Source organism: Lonchura striata, chromosome 1 (genome assembly GCF_046129695.1).
Source record: "Lonchura striata isolate bLonStr1 chromosome 1, bLonStr1.mat, whole genome shotgun sequence".
NCBI lineage: Eukaryota > Metazoa > Chordata > Aves > Passeriformes > Estrildidae > Lonchura > Lonchura striata.
The window spans coordinates 132,462,366-132,476,458 of record NC_134603.1 but is presented as its reverse complement, the minus strand read 5'-3'; the positions used below and the strand labels follow the sequence as shown (position 1 = coordinate 132,476,458).

The following is a 14,093-nucleotide window of genomic DNA, read 5'->3' as shown; positions in this document are numbered from 1 at the left end:
ATCTCATATAGTTCTATAATATATGACTATATTACATCCTTTTTAAGTCTTTCTGGTGCCATTTTACCTATTTCAGTACTAACAGTCATGAGACTTGCAGGGGAGTGGAGGTTCTTGGTAGGCATGTCCACCAGCCTGCCTGCCTGGCTTTCTGTGCAGCAGAAGGGACATTGAGCCCACTGTGTTTCTTGTGGGATGATGGAATGCGTCTTTCCAGAAGGGAGAGACACTGGACATTAAATTCTGATATACCTGAAGTGTAGCAACAAGGTTAGATTTGAGATCCATTTCTTTGAAAGAAAGAAAGGCTGAGCCTCAGCAGTAAGACACACTAAGAACATATATTATATATTACAATTACTATTCTAATAATGATTTGGTCATAACAATATGGCACAAATTTATAGCTGTTTCATTTTACTTCTGATGTTTTGTAGAACTGGTGAATATCTACTTTTGGAGTTAACTGCCTTTACCAGAATTCAGGGATGAAAATACAAAACTTTCCCTGTTTTCAACTTCCTGCTTTTCATAATTTCTCAAATTTGGCTTCAGCTTTGACGAAATGTGAATTTTGGGCACTTAAAATAACTACCAGGAGGGATGGGCAGCTGGCAGCTGCCACCAGCTTTCTGGGGAGCATTGCTTTCTTTCCCCTGCTCATGATGTGCCAGCCCTTTCCCTCAGGAAGGAGTGCTGGAGGTCTTCAGGTGAGTAGAGGAGTGTCCTTTGTCTCTGTGTGTTCTTCATCTGTGTCTTAGTTAAACCATTGCTGTTTCTTGCACCCTCTATAGCCAGTGAATATATGGACAAGGGTATAGGGGTAACCAGTGAATATTTAGGTAAGATAGCGCATAGCACCTTGGTTTTCAAGTAGTGGTGAATATAATTGAAATATATGTACTATGAAAATAATATTTTTTTCTTTATTTATATAATATTACCTTTTTTAAAACTACCTATTTTTATTTCATCTCTACAGTTTTGACCTAGAATCCAAAGTATGATTTTTCAGCTGCATCAGGACATGTCTGATTCTTTGAGTTGTTTTGCTGTTAGATAATGCTCAGCATTTCCATCTGCCAGACTTTGCTGGACTTACATACTATTTTTCTGCAATTTAATTTCTCTTAGAAGTACTTCGATATCTCACCCACTGCTTTTCTTCTTTTGAAGTTGGCTTTCGGATTTTAAGCTTCATGCAGCAAATTGAGCTGCTACATCCCCTCTGGCCAAAACTGACTTCTGCAGCTGCAGTCTTTGCTTTTCTCTGAGCCATCCTGCAAAAGGTGTACCCTGTACTCACTGTCTCTCTTCAGTCTCAGTCTCAGCTGTTAGCCTGATAGACATACTGGATCTGTCCTCACTGCAATTTGTGCTGAGGTCAGGCAGGGTTTGGATTACTTACTGAGTGTTTCACAAAAGCACATCACTGGACTGCTGGGATACCTCATCCCACCTGAATAACCAAACTGCCATCATAAAAAAGATGTTAAAACTACAAAATCATGCTGTAGCGTTCTCGGCATTTAGGAGACCATTGCAATAATGCTCTGGAACAGATTAAATGTTCTTTTTTTCTTATAAACATAATTTGACATCTTATTGAAGAGAAACAAATGGGACTGAGTCCATCAAGAATGCCAGTATTTCTCTTACCTACAATCTGCCAGATTTGAGGTTTTCATTTCTTTCACCATAATTTGGTGTTTGCTTTATTTTACCATTATTATTAGTAATGGATTAAAAAGTAGTGAACAGAATGGTTTACTGTGAAACTACTGGTTGAATTTACTACCTATTATCTTGTTTTTTTCATATCCATCTTCCATGTTGTTTCTAGCACTTGAGAACTCTACACAGGGACTCTCCTGGGTGCACTACATGTACCATATTGGTTTAGTAATGAAGCCCTCTCAAAATTGGAGTTCTTGGTTTTGTATGTTGTGATCTTTAGTATTCAGTGAACCTCACAAGGTTCATGTCTGAAGCCATGGAGGAAGTGGGATATTGTAATTGCCCTGGTGGCCTGCATTAAGGTTCTTACACATTAGCAACAGGCCTTGGAGGTGGTAGACAGAGGATTTCTTTCATTGTCGCTGTCAGTGGCAAGCTGTTGTGGTAGGAGAACAGCAGTTTGTGGTTCCTTCCGTAAGGGAGGGTTAAAATGGATTTACTTATTTTGCATTGCACACAGATGCAATCTATTAATCTAGATGGTTATCATGTAGCAGTAGTTTCTCACTGACTAATTTCTGGTTCTATAAATAAGTCCCCAGTTAATTAACCATTTTTGAAAGGCAAAATGACAACCTTTACATTGTTCTTCCTACTCGGTAGTAAGTATCCTCATCTGTTTCAGCAGAAATCAATATAAGCTGTAAGACAATTAAGTATAAGCTGTAAGACAATTAAAGTCTTGGTAGAACAAAGAAGAGGCTTGAGTATGAAGAACCACTCTTGTATCTAAAACACATTTTATGTACATGCCAGGGAACCTATTTTGTGCATCTGCTTTTCAAGCACCTACCCTGGAAAAAGCTCCAAAAAGTCTGCTGAGATATAAAATACAAGTTCATACAATACAACAGAAACATGATGGCTCTTCCATAAATTTGCCTCTTCTTAGTTAGAAGTCATAACATTAAGACTCAACAATTACTGTTTGTATTTTTATCATGCCTTTTTTTTATTCAGTTACATAATGACATTTATCAGAAATAAAACTAAGCTTAGGGCATGGAAGATGGAGTATGTTCACTATTTAAAAGCTTGAATTTAAGGCAAATTTTGACAGTGACTGCTTTTGGCAAATCAGGCTTTTAATGTAAAAGTAAGTAAAGGAGGATTAATTTAATACTGTTTTTATGAGGCCTGCCTGATCAGATAAAAGAATTTTTAAAACTTGAGTTGAAGTAATGTCTTGTACCTTTCAGGGTAAATAGGCAATAACATGCATGATATGTTCAAGTTGCTTTTTATTCAAAGAACTGTCAGACAGTTTTCAGTTGTCATAAGATTGCCAGTTCTCTGCATCCCTTTCTGTGACAATCACCTACTGCTGATGTTCTGTATGGTACCAAAACTGTTTAGGCCTTATGCTTAAACTGGCATTTGCAAAGTTAAGTAAAATGCTAAAAGCTGTATATTGTCCAAAGTTGAAGTTGCAATTTAAAGCTTCACTGTCTCTTTTTTCTTCAGTGTTTTATTCACTGTTCTTCTTTTTATGGTAATCTTGCAATTGGAGTGATGCTCATACTTCTAGAGATTTTTGAATTCTTAAGAGGCAAGATTTTCATTTTTCTTCAGAAGAAAAAAGTGGAGGAAATCCATTTTATATTTGCACAATCCTTCAGGCAACACTTTATGTTATTTGGTGACCCAGTAGGGTTGCCTGCATGGACCATTTGTGGCTCTTAGCTCAGCTTTCACACCTGGGAGTGGATGGACTCCCGTGCTCAAGCTGCAGGACTGCCTTCGTGCAGCTGCCTGGTGTCTGGGGCTGGTGCAGCTGGTCATGAGCAGTGAACATGTTTAGATGATTCTTCACCTTCTGCCATGCACTTTTATTGGTTTTACTTCTGAAAAATCTGTGAAAGCATTTCTTGCCATCAAGAATAAAACAGTTGATAACATCTTTTTGAACACTTTACTGCTTTAGCAATTGAAAGCTAAAACTTTATCTGATTATAGACAATACTGTGTTTGTGTTTATTAATTTACCAGTACAATAGAAAAGGCTTTCAAAATTTGTAATTTCATGCTATTTTATGACTATTTTATTTGCAAGGAAAAGGTGCTCTTTTGTTGAGTTTTTTTTTTTAGAATCTTAGGATGTTTAATCAGTAACAGTAAGGTTAAAATTAAAGTTTGCAAGATTGAAGTTTTACCAGCTTGTCTGTTTTGATGTCCAACTGTATATTTATTTTCCCACACCACTTGTATCTAACTCCCTCATCCAGGACAGTGGTTTTGTTCATGATTTTTTTAGGGGTAAAAAGTAGCCAGCAGTTACATATATTTTGTAATAATTGTTCTACAGTTTTCCAGTGAATATTAACATTATAATTTATGTTTTTCTTTACATACTAGCCTTTTGTAAGTAATATTAATGAAGGATTTGCAAGGGTTTCTTTGAATTGTTTTCTGGTTTTCTCTAAGTTAGATCTACAGAGGGTTAACTGAGAACAATAGTCAGGCCCAAGGAAAGAAGCCTTTCATATTAATAGCTATTCTTGAAATCATAATTTAAAAATACTATTTTAGAAGATGGGCTTCTAAAAAACTTGAGTATGTAATTAATTTTTTTTTTTTTTACTTAGGGATTCATAAAAATAGCTAAGGTGGTATGTGTAAATATATTCCAGCAAGGTTTTTTTAAAGTTAATTTGCCTTCTTTCTCTAGTTGTCCATTCACAGCTTTTACTTTAGGCAAGAGTCACATGCTTGCCAGTTTCCTTAGACGATGAACACTAGCTGACTGAAAAATATTTAAATGTCATTATTTTATAGAGATATTTGATATGTTTTCTTCATTCATTGTACTAGAATTTGGTACCCATTAAAATCAAGCTAAGATAACTGAAAGGCTTACTGTATTGGCTTTATAGCCTGTCATACACAGATGACACCCGTTTTAATCTGTTATCTGGAGTATTTCCAGCTTCTGCTAAATGGTGTCTGTTTTACTTCTAAAAGAAATGTGCAGCTGTTTGTAGCCAAAATACAGTTACTGTGAGTGACAGCGATACCAGCTGTGTGCTACACACTTCAGCTGCTGGAGTAACTGAACTCAGAGATGTCCCATCTCTTCCTTGCATTGACACAACATACAGAGAGGTTCTTCAGTAGCCTTTATAGTTCTATGTCACTGCACAAGATAAACAGCACTTCCCCTCCTCTGCTTGAAGAACAGAAATCTGGACAGAAAGCCATGCTCCTTATTTTAGTTTCCCTCACAAAGGTGAAATGCTTGTCTCAAGCTTCACTTTTCTATCTGAAGCAGGTCAAGAAGTTGCATCTGGAAAACAGAAAGCTTGGAGGGCTTAAGTAAGTTCTAAAAGTCCAGGAGTTTGCCAGCCTCCACAGCCATCTCTGCTGCTGGCATGTGGCAGGAACAGCATTGAGGTCACATTTAATGCTGATGCTGTGTCCATCTTGGTATCCAGTAACAGAGGTCTAAGGACATGGTGCCCAACCTGCCACTCTGCCCAAATGCAGCGTGCAGGGACTATTCAATGATGCACAGGGAGATGTTTGGTCAATCCCAGAACAGTAAAGCAAGGTGTTTCTGTGGGGGAAAAAATAGACCAAAACTGTTTAAAACAAAACCCCAGTTCTAAAATGCACATGTATGAGTGCATCCTCCCAGTCTCTCACAGCTACACTTTGCATTTGGTTCTCCAAAACTTCAAATCTGTCACAGATTTGTGTATAGATAAGGCCTGTAATAAATTTGAATTTATGCAGTAAATTTGACCACAAAGATTAAAATTGTGTAAAGTCTTCAGATGAGCAAAACTCACTGCAGTTTCTCTGCTCATTGAATTCTTCCACAGTACACAGGGCAGAGTGAACACCAGCTGTAATAGAGACTTCCCTTGGGGCTGATGAAATTAATTTTGCTATTGTTTTCAGGGGGATAATATCTTTGTGGCTGATGTCATAGCAAATGTTGAAGTTGAAAAATGTCCAAAAATAGTGTTAAATTGAGTCACTTTAAAAGTGTTTATCTTGAATCCCCACTTTGTAGCATTATTAATGTAGTCTCATCCCAAGCTAGCATTATTTATTAATACTGGCTTATCCCCTTGATCCGTCGTTCTCTTTGTCTATTCATTTGGATATACTTTGTGTGCACATCTGTAACCTTCTTTTTCTTGCTGCATTAATACCCTATTTTAAATTGCACTTATAGCTGGTGTGTTTGAACCAGTTATGCTGTCAGACCTGGGAACGCCTGTTCTTGGCTTGCGTTGGAGTCTCTTACCCCACCTACCATACTAGGAAGCATTAGGAAGGCGAAATTCCTCTGGAAATACAGACTGTCTCATTTTTGAAGCAGTGGTGTGATTAATTGTAATGTAATACACTAGGAATGGATGCTTAATGGATAAACATTCTTTTGCTTACACTTTTACATCTTACTAGAATGCAATTCATTGTACTAAATAGTGTGAATGTGAAACTATCATTAGCAAAAATGCAGTGAGCTAAAATGAATTCTGCCTGCAGGTGTAATTAAGGAATTGTTAAGTCTACAATATAAAGTAATTGAGTAGTGGTCTAGCACTGAGAATGTGGCATGGCACTTTCTGTTTGAAAGATGTTTACAAAACACAGCAAACCTTTTGCCGTATTACAGAAGCTTTTCTGTTAATCCTCTTACACTTGGCCTGTTTGTCCATTTTTATACACAAGCAATGGCATTAACAGGCTGTAGGGCTGCAACACTCCTACCAAATTAATGCAACACCCCACTAATGGGTCTCTTTTACATCACTGCATGGTGATGTTAATGTGAATACAGCAATAGGCTGCTAAAGGCTTTAGATTCCACAGAATCATAAGCATTTTTGTTACTGTAGAATATCTGCTTGTACTGGAATCTAAATAGATACCCTCTTTAACACATGCCATCTGAAATAATGGAAATATGTTTACCCTGTACAGGAGACTGAAGGACTGTCTAATACTGAATGTCATACTTGGCTATTCTCTAACTCATAAGCTGTATACTCATATAATTAATAGTATATGTTTAAAGAAGAGTTTATTACATCTCCTGCATTTTTCTTAGTAGTATATAATAGAATTTCCCCCACTCATCTTAAGACTGGAGCATTATTTTTAGTAATCTCATCTCAGTTAAATAATTCATTAAGAACTTCTCATTAAGAAAAAAATTCAAACCTCTCTTGAGATTTTTAGAAGAACTTAGTTATTGTGAAAATTGGTGGGATGGTGGGACAACTTTAGACATTTATGAGGGCTGCTACTATGGTCTGGTGTGGAAGTATTCCTTGGTCTCAGGCGAGGCTGTAAAGTGTTCTGGTTTCTGTCACTGGAGATCCTTCTCCCTCTCCCACAGCCTTTGCTGTGTCTACAGGAATATTATAAGGTGAACAATTAGTACCAAATGCTATAGCTCCTAGAAATGAGACAAGGTATGAGACAAGGAATGAGAGAGTCATAAAAAACCTTTGGGAAAGTTGCAGGTTTGCACCCTTATAAAGCCCCATGGGATTTGTATTGATGATGTAATATTGAGAAAATCAGACACCAAGGCAGACTGTTTCCATCTAGCTCTTTTCTTCCACCTCTGCTTTCTTTTCTGTTTTAAGTGAAGAGATAGATAACAATGTGTGCTATTTATAACATATTTATAAGATTTTCTATATATGTGTATATAAAGAATTGTATTAATTTTTGTTCAATTTGTAAAATACTAAAATATCACAATAAAACTCAGATTGGATGAATTATCTCTTTATAGTTTACAGAGCAAGTGTTCTGAATTAATGCCCATGTTTACTTTTTTGTGTCCTTGTTTCCCTTTGAATTGTTTGCTTAACATATGTAGCATCTGTAAAGGAATAAAAGGAATTGCTTATGACATTTTTTGATGGGGTAATTTTTAGTGAATATGCAGGTTACTCAATTTATCACTGCAGAGATTATTTTAAATAGAATGTTTTATGCATAGTCAGTATTTTGTTTCAAATGTTTGCCTCTGAGAACATTTGTGGCATTTTTACTCTGCATTTAGACCTCTTCACTTGTAGGCTGAGGGAGGGTGAGATTGCTGGGAGAAGAAACACTGATTTGTTGATTCATGGTGACTTTGCTATTGTATGGCAGTCTGTATTAATTGGTACCAGAAGCAGCACTTACTCTTGGCTACCTCATGTGTCACACCTAAAGGCAGAAGAAAAATAGCACCATCAGTTAGGATGTAGATTGGCAGCAGTGCAAGGATCTGGGAGAAATACTGCAGCAGATTCAGGAATAAATGTCTAGGGGCAGAAACTGGAACTTTGCTTCATGCTCTTTTATCTGTTTAGAGTTGTTTGGACACCAGATTGAGATTTGAGCCTGTACTGTTTTTTAATTAATTTGTCAAACTCTGCTTGCTTCAAACATTCTGCTTTGTGTGCTTATTTCAATGTTCAAAGAGACAATGAAGTCTTGAGCGTGCTAGTTTGTTACCTTGGCAATAGAGGGAACTGCCAGAAGGGTGATAAAATATATTTGCTGTCATGTTAGAAATTCGTGTTCTTCTTAAATACTCTTGTTCATATTTTTATATCTTTTTGTATAACATGGCTGTTGGAGTGCTCTTGTTGCAACTGCTTCTTTGTTCTGCTGGTTGGAGACTCTCAAGGTGTGGGCAAATGTTTTTACTTTTCCCTGAAGCAGGAAAAGTCAGCTTAAGACATTCAGGTTTGTAGGTCACTACCAACCACACTGTGGTAAATACAAAGGTGTTAAATTGCTGTACCCACATCTCTGATTTCTCAAGGATCTGTCAAAGTCTGGCAGGAGGGACCTTTGGAGGATCCCTGAGCTTAATGGGAATGCAGGATTGTCTCTGGGCTCTTTTCCCCACAATTGCCAAACCACTGTAGTGAAAAACACAAAGCTTTTTTTTCTTAATGATTTTTGTTCTCTATATCTAAACAGTTGATAATTGACCAAAATAGATAGCAGCAGTTGCACAGTACATTATTGTTGGTAAGTCACAGTAGTGCAACGTAGAGTTTAAAAAAAGGCAAGATCAGGCAAAGGGATGAATGACATATGAAGTGAAGTGTACCTGTGAAGTACACAACACTTAAAAAGGCTCCTTGGGATTTTTATATGATCAGTAAGACTCAGGGAAGCCACCTCACTAGTCATTTATACCTCCCATTACACCAAGCTGCATCTAAGCTGCTGCATTAGAAAAACCAACCCACTATCAGAGAAGATTTAGACCCAGGTGTGCAAAACTCATCAAAGAGAATTGACTGAAAATTGTTTAGCCTGTGCCATTAATATAAAATAGGACAGTATTTCAATTTCCATTCATATTAATGGTTATGACAGAAGAAAAGTGAGAAAGAAAAATCCTCATGGAATTGTAACTCATCACTGTATTAAAAAAAACCCAAATAAATAAATAAATAAATAACCCACCAACACCAAGGAAAAAAAAAAAAAAGGAGCAGGAGTGTTGAGATTAGGCTGTCTGGATATCTTTGTCAGCTCCAGGTTTCAGTGCACCTTGTAGTTTTACTCACTAAAACAAACACACAGCAGCCCTAATATAGGTATATGTTTCATGTGAACTGAGGTTTTACTCTTTAAGAACAGGGCTTACTTTTACTTGCTAATTGCTCTGACCTGTTTTAACTAAGTAACAGCGTGAAGTTTTTGCGTGGGGCATGCATCTCATTTACAGCTACAAGGATTTTGTATTTTTCTGCTATGTAGACAACTACCAATGTAAATTGTAATAAAACTAGTACATCAGCAATAAAAAAGTTCACACTGAATAAATAATAAGTGGGTATAAACAATAATTTTCACTGATTCTAGGAAACTACTTAGTGGAAACTAATGCTTTATAAAATTTGCACCAAAAGTGAGCAAAGTAGCAGGAGCAGGGGAGATGATCCATGTGCAGTACCCCACAGGCAGTTTTGGTTCTGTTTTGGCCCAAAATTGCAGTGTATAAAATGTAAGATACTGTTTTCAGTGGAAGAAGCCTAACAGAGGAGTCTGGCTGGTTCTTTAACTACTTAACCATGAAGTAAATGCACCCTCATGCCACAGGACTAATAAATGTGTGTGTTTAGTGCTTGTGTGCCACCGTGAAATGCCCCTGTGGCACGGTTTGGGTTTAGGACATGCTGTAGTGCACAGAGGTGTATGGATCCACACTGAGATGTGTTGGCACTGCTGCAGGACAGTGACACTGTGGTTTTCTGCTACAAATGGTCTTCATGATGTTCCAACAGGTAGAAAACTTGATAACTTGTTCCATTTGTCTAAAACAAGAGTATATAGAGATAATACTTTCCAGTTTGCCTCAATAAATGGAACAGTTTGTGTGTCACGGCAGCTGCTCCTGGCTTGTCATATATGTGAAGAGGTCTCTCTGGAATGGAGGAGTCTAGGGCCCAGATACTTTTAGGATTTTAGAAAAATAAATCTGCTGTGCAGGTCTCTGCTGGAGTTTCGGGACATCTAAAACAGATCTTTCTCTTAAAGAGCTTTCTGAGGGAAACCCCAGGCATGGATTTGATGTTAGACATGCAGTTTCTTTCAGTATTGCTGATGTCTAATTCCCATCTGTGTCTTGTTCCTGCAATTGCTTCTTGGGAAGATTTGTCTCCTGGATGCTTCCTTGCTGAAGCGTTGGTGATGGCTGATGCCCACACAGGCTGTAGGGGAGCTTGAAGCCAGCAGAGCTGGAGGAAGCCTCCTCACTGACTCACTGCCTTTGACTGTGACAAAGCAAACACTTTGCAGGGAAAAAACTTTTAAAAAAAATAATCGCCAAATTCAGACATTGCCAGACCTTCCTCATCCCTGAAGCTATGCTGTGAAAGATTTTAAAGAAGGTAATGGTCAAACTGTGATTTCTTTTCCTCATTTAGCTTCTTCAGCACAGCCAGAGAGGTTATCCTCAGTGCTTCATTTTAGATAATCTAAATCTACTCCCCTGCAGTTTGAATCTCTTCCCCCTTGTCCTGTCACTACATACTCTTGTAAATAGTCTCTCTCCATCTTTTTTGTAGGCCCCCTTCAGGTGTTGGAGGTCACAGTTGTGTCACCCCTAAGCCTTCTCTTTTCCAGGCTGAACAGCCCCAATTCTCTCAGCCTTACATTAGATAGGACAATTTTTATGTTGCAGAGTTTATTGTATGCAACACTAATTGTGGTTTATGTAGCATCAAACTGGTTAGCCCATGGGGAGGATAGACCATGTGATTCTTTAGAGTTATCTTCATTCTAACTTGCTTAAAAAAATTATAAGACCCCTTGTCACTACCTACTGGTTTCTGTTAGCTAGATTCTGTAAATTATTGGTAGGTAAGAGCTACAGAAAAACACCCCAGACCTAGGCAACTTTGCCTGTTTTCAAGAATAATCAGGTTTTTATCCTACTGATCTTACTCCTAAAGAGATATACTAAAACAAAAATGTAGGGTTTTTTCCTGAATTAGTCAGCATCATATTGTTGTAGTTAGTGACATGTCTTCTCTAGCTTGTGCTCTGGTAAAGAGAAGCAAATTATCTTTGTGTGTATGTATGATTTCCCTGGGGATACCACCCAGGGTGCCTAACAATTATACCTGCTTCTTTGATATTACAGTTTGTTACTATATTGGTGCTGGATGAATCACTGATGACCTTTTTTCTGTCACTTTAGAGAACATTGTTCTATTAACAGCAGTTCTTCAGGGTTTGTTTCAATGTGTCACCACTGTTGGCTTTTTATTTTCCACAAGTGCTGTTTTAAATCCTAGAAAATGTCACAAGTGAATTCTATGAAAACTTTTTTTCCCCGCTAAATACTTGTAGTGGTAAAATCAGAAATTAAGATACTATATTGGATTTTCATGAAAAAGAGCTTGCTTTATAGTTAATGGTTTATGATGTGACTCTTGGGGATGGTTCTGTACAGGGCCCAGAGTTGGACTCTGTGATTCTTGTGGGTCCTTTCCAACTCAGTGTATTCTGTAGTTGTGACTTTACTGTACTGGCTACTTGTCCAGGGTGGCAGTAAAACCAAATCTGTCAAATGACAGGGAATGGGAGAACTCCCATGAGTCTGAAATCCCACACACACACTGGAAAACACTTCAGCAACAGACGTGGTGAAATAGTTCTACTTATATCAAGTTAACCATACTGTGAGAAAGAAGTTATAAATGTTTATCTTATTTTTAGTGCAGTAAAATCTTGAGTGACAGTTCTCATGACTGTACTGAGCAAGCAGTTCATTACTCTGGTGAATAGACTGTTTCACAAAGAAAGAAAATTTCCAAGCACAAGTTTTCTTTACTTCAATTTAACATCCAGAGATGCATCTAATAGAATCAGTCAACCATGAAATGTGATTGCACAAAATGAGATAAATGACATACAAGAATATCCTTCTTCTTCCCCTTTACAGGGGGAGACAAGTGCCTTGTTGAAGGCAGTGGACAAAGTTATATGACCACTGTACAAAAGAGAGTGAGTTAATGCCAGATAGGAAACACAGAGCTTTTTGCAGTCAGGGGTCTACAATCTCAGAATGAATGCTTAGTTGAGGTACTACATAAGAGTGGTGTGATGTACTTGGAGACATAATGATAACTTTTAATCACCAACAGGATATTCAGTTTCCTTTTAGTGAGATTATCAAAATACTCCAAAACAGTGAATGCAATCCAAGAAGCCGTATCTTCTCTCTTATCTGATTCAAGAAAGATCATTCCAAACCCAAATGCACTATATTATTTAATGCTTTCAAAGAAAATTATCCTGAAGCATATCCAGTCATTTTACAACAAATCTAAAATTTCTTCCACAATATTCTCATCCAGTCATTGAATGCAAGGAAAAGAATGGTGCCAGTTAACCTGAGGAAAAGAAATCCAGAAATAAATATACTAATTTTGTGACATAATTTTCCCCTATACCTCTCTCTCAACTGTTCTTTGTCTCCAGCAAGCAGTATCTTCCTTTATCTTCATGTAACTCATCTCTGTTCACATTTGAGGCACAGGTCTCTTTCATCATGTTAATAAATGAGATTATTCAAGCTAAATTCACAGCTGTGGTTTTTAACCTGTACTTGTTTACATGTCTGCTGCATTTCATACCTAAAGGTTTATAATCAAACCTTAGTTCAGTAATGTTTAGTTGGGTCTCACTCTCTTGATTGATCCATATTGATTGGTTGATTTCAACATGAATGAGGTTGGGCTTGATCATGGAACCCTTAGTGGGTAAAAACTGCTGCCTTCAACACCTAATCACAGAGAAGGGAAGCTGCCAGGGAAGTTGTATCACTTTTTGATTGCTGATGAGTGGACACTTCAGCTGTTTTTTTGTATTCTTTAGTCAGGCTCGGAATGGTGGCCTTGAATTGCATTACTTGTTTCTCAATCTGTGTCTTTTCTCCAATCTTACAGATACTAAAGCAGCATAAAATGTTCAACAGCACTGGATAGCATTATGTGTCGTATTTTACTTGCGCTTTGCATGTATTTATAAAGGATTTCTAGGACCATAATTTAGTTAAAGCAACCTTTTTCTTGCATCATAATGACTAAAAATCCGTGTGAGACAGGATTCTTTTAAATTCTTGTAAAATGTTTATCATCTCAGTCTTCTCGGAAGAGAAAATTAATTGTTTCACACTGATGTGAAATACAAGACTTAAAATTCCTACTAAGTCACTATTATATTTTTTGTTTCAACCACTAGTTTATGTAAAACTGAAAGGGCTTTTTGGTAGCTTTGTGGTGGCCATAACAAAGTTAATAGACTTGCAGTAGTATTTAAATATATTTTTGTATTTCAGCTTCAATATATGTATTAATCAAAATAAATGGATGTGTACTAACAGCTTTTCAGGCAGGTGAAGCCTCAGGTGGCAATGACCCAGCTCCTGTCACTGCATTGGGCAGCCAGCTGGCATGTGTGCTCCATCCAGGGACATCGTGACAGAGCCTCCAAGCAGGGCTGTAAAAGAGCAGGCTTCTGGAGAACTTGGGAATATTTAGCTATGTAGCTATGTAGCAGGGTGCAGTGTTTTATATTGTTAAGAGGATCAGTGATAAAGGAAAACGTGGCTACATAATGATGTCTTCTGTAGGTTGTCTGTAAAAGAGGAAGACCAAATGTGGGAAGTTGTTTTCCTTTATTTGAAGTGTTGAATATGATATATCCATGGGACTGACGCTCAGTAAAATTATTACCACTAGTAATACACATTCTTTACTTACTGCCAAGCACAGGCAGTTTAATGAATTAGGCTGGCAAATTCAATCTCTAAAATATGAAAACATGCTTTTCCTGACTAATGTTTCTGAAGGTCTGAATAATCACTG

General features: G+C 37.4%; 1 protein-coding gene across 5 annotated transcripts in view; it reads left to right on the top strand.

Moving 5' to 3' along the window:
• PPP1R9A (protein phosphatase 1 regulatory subunit 9A) overlaps positions 1-14,093 on the top strand; it is a 130,603-nt gene that overhangs the window by 53,096 nt on the left and 63,414 nt on the right. The window lies entirely within an intron of this gene.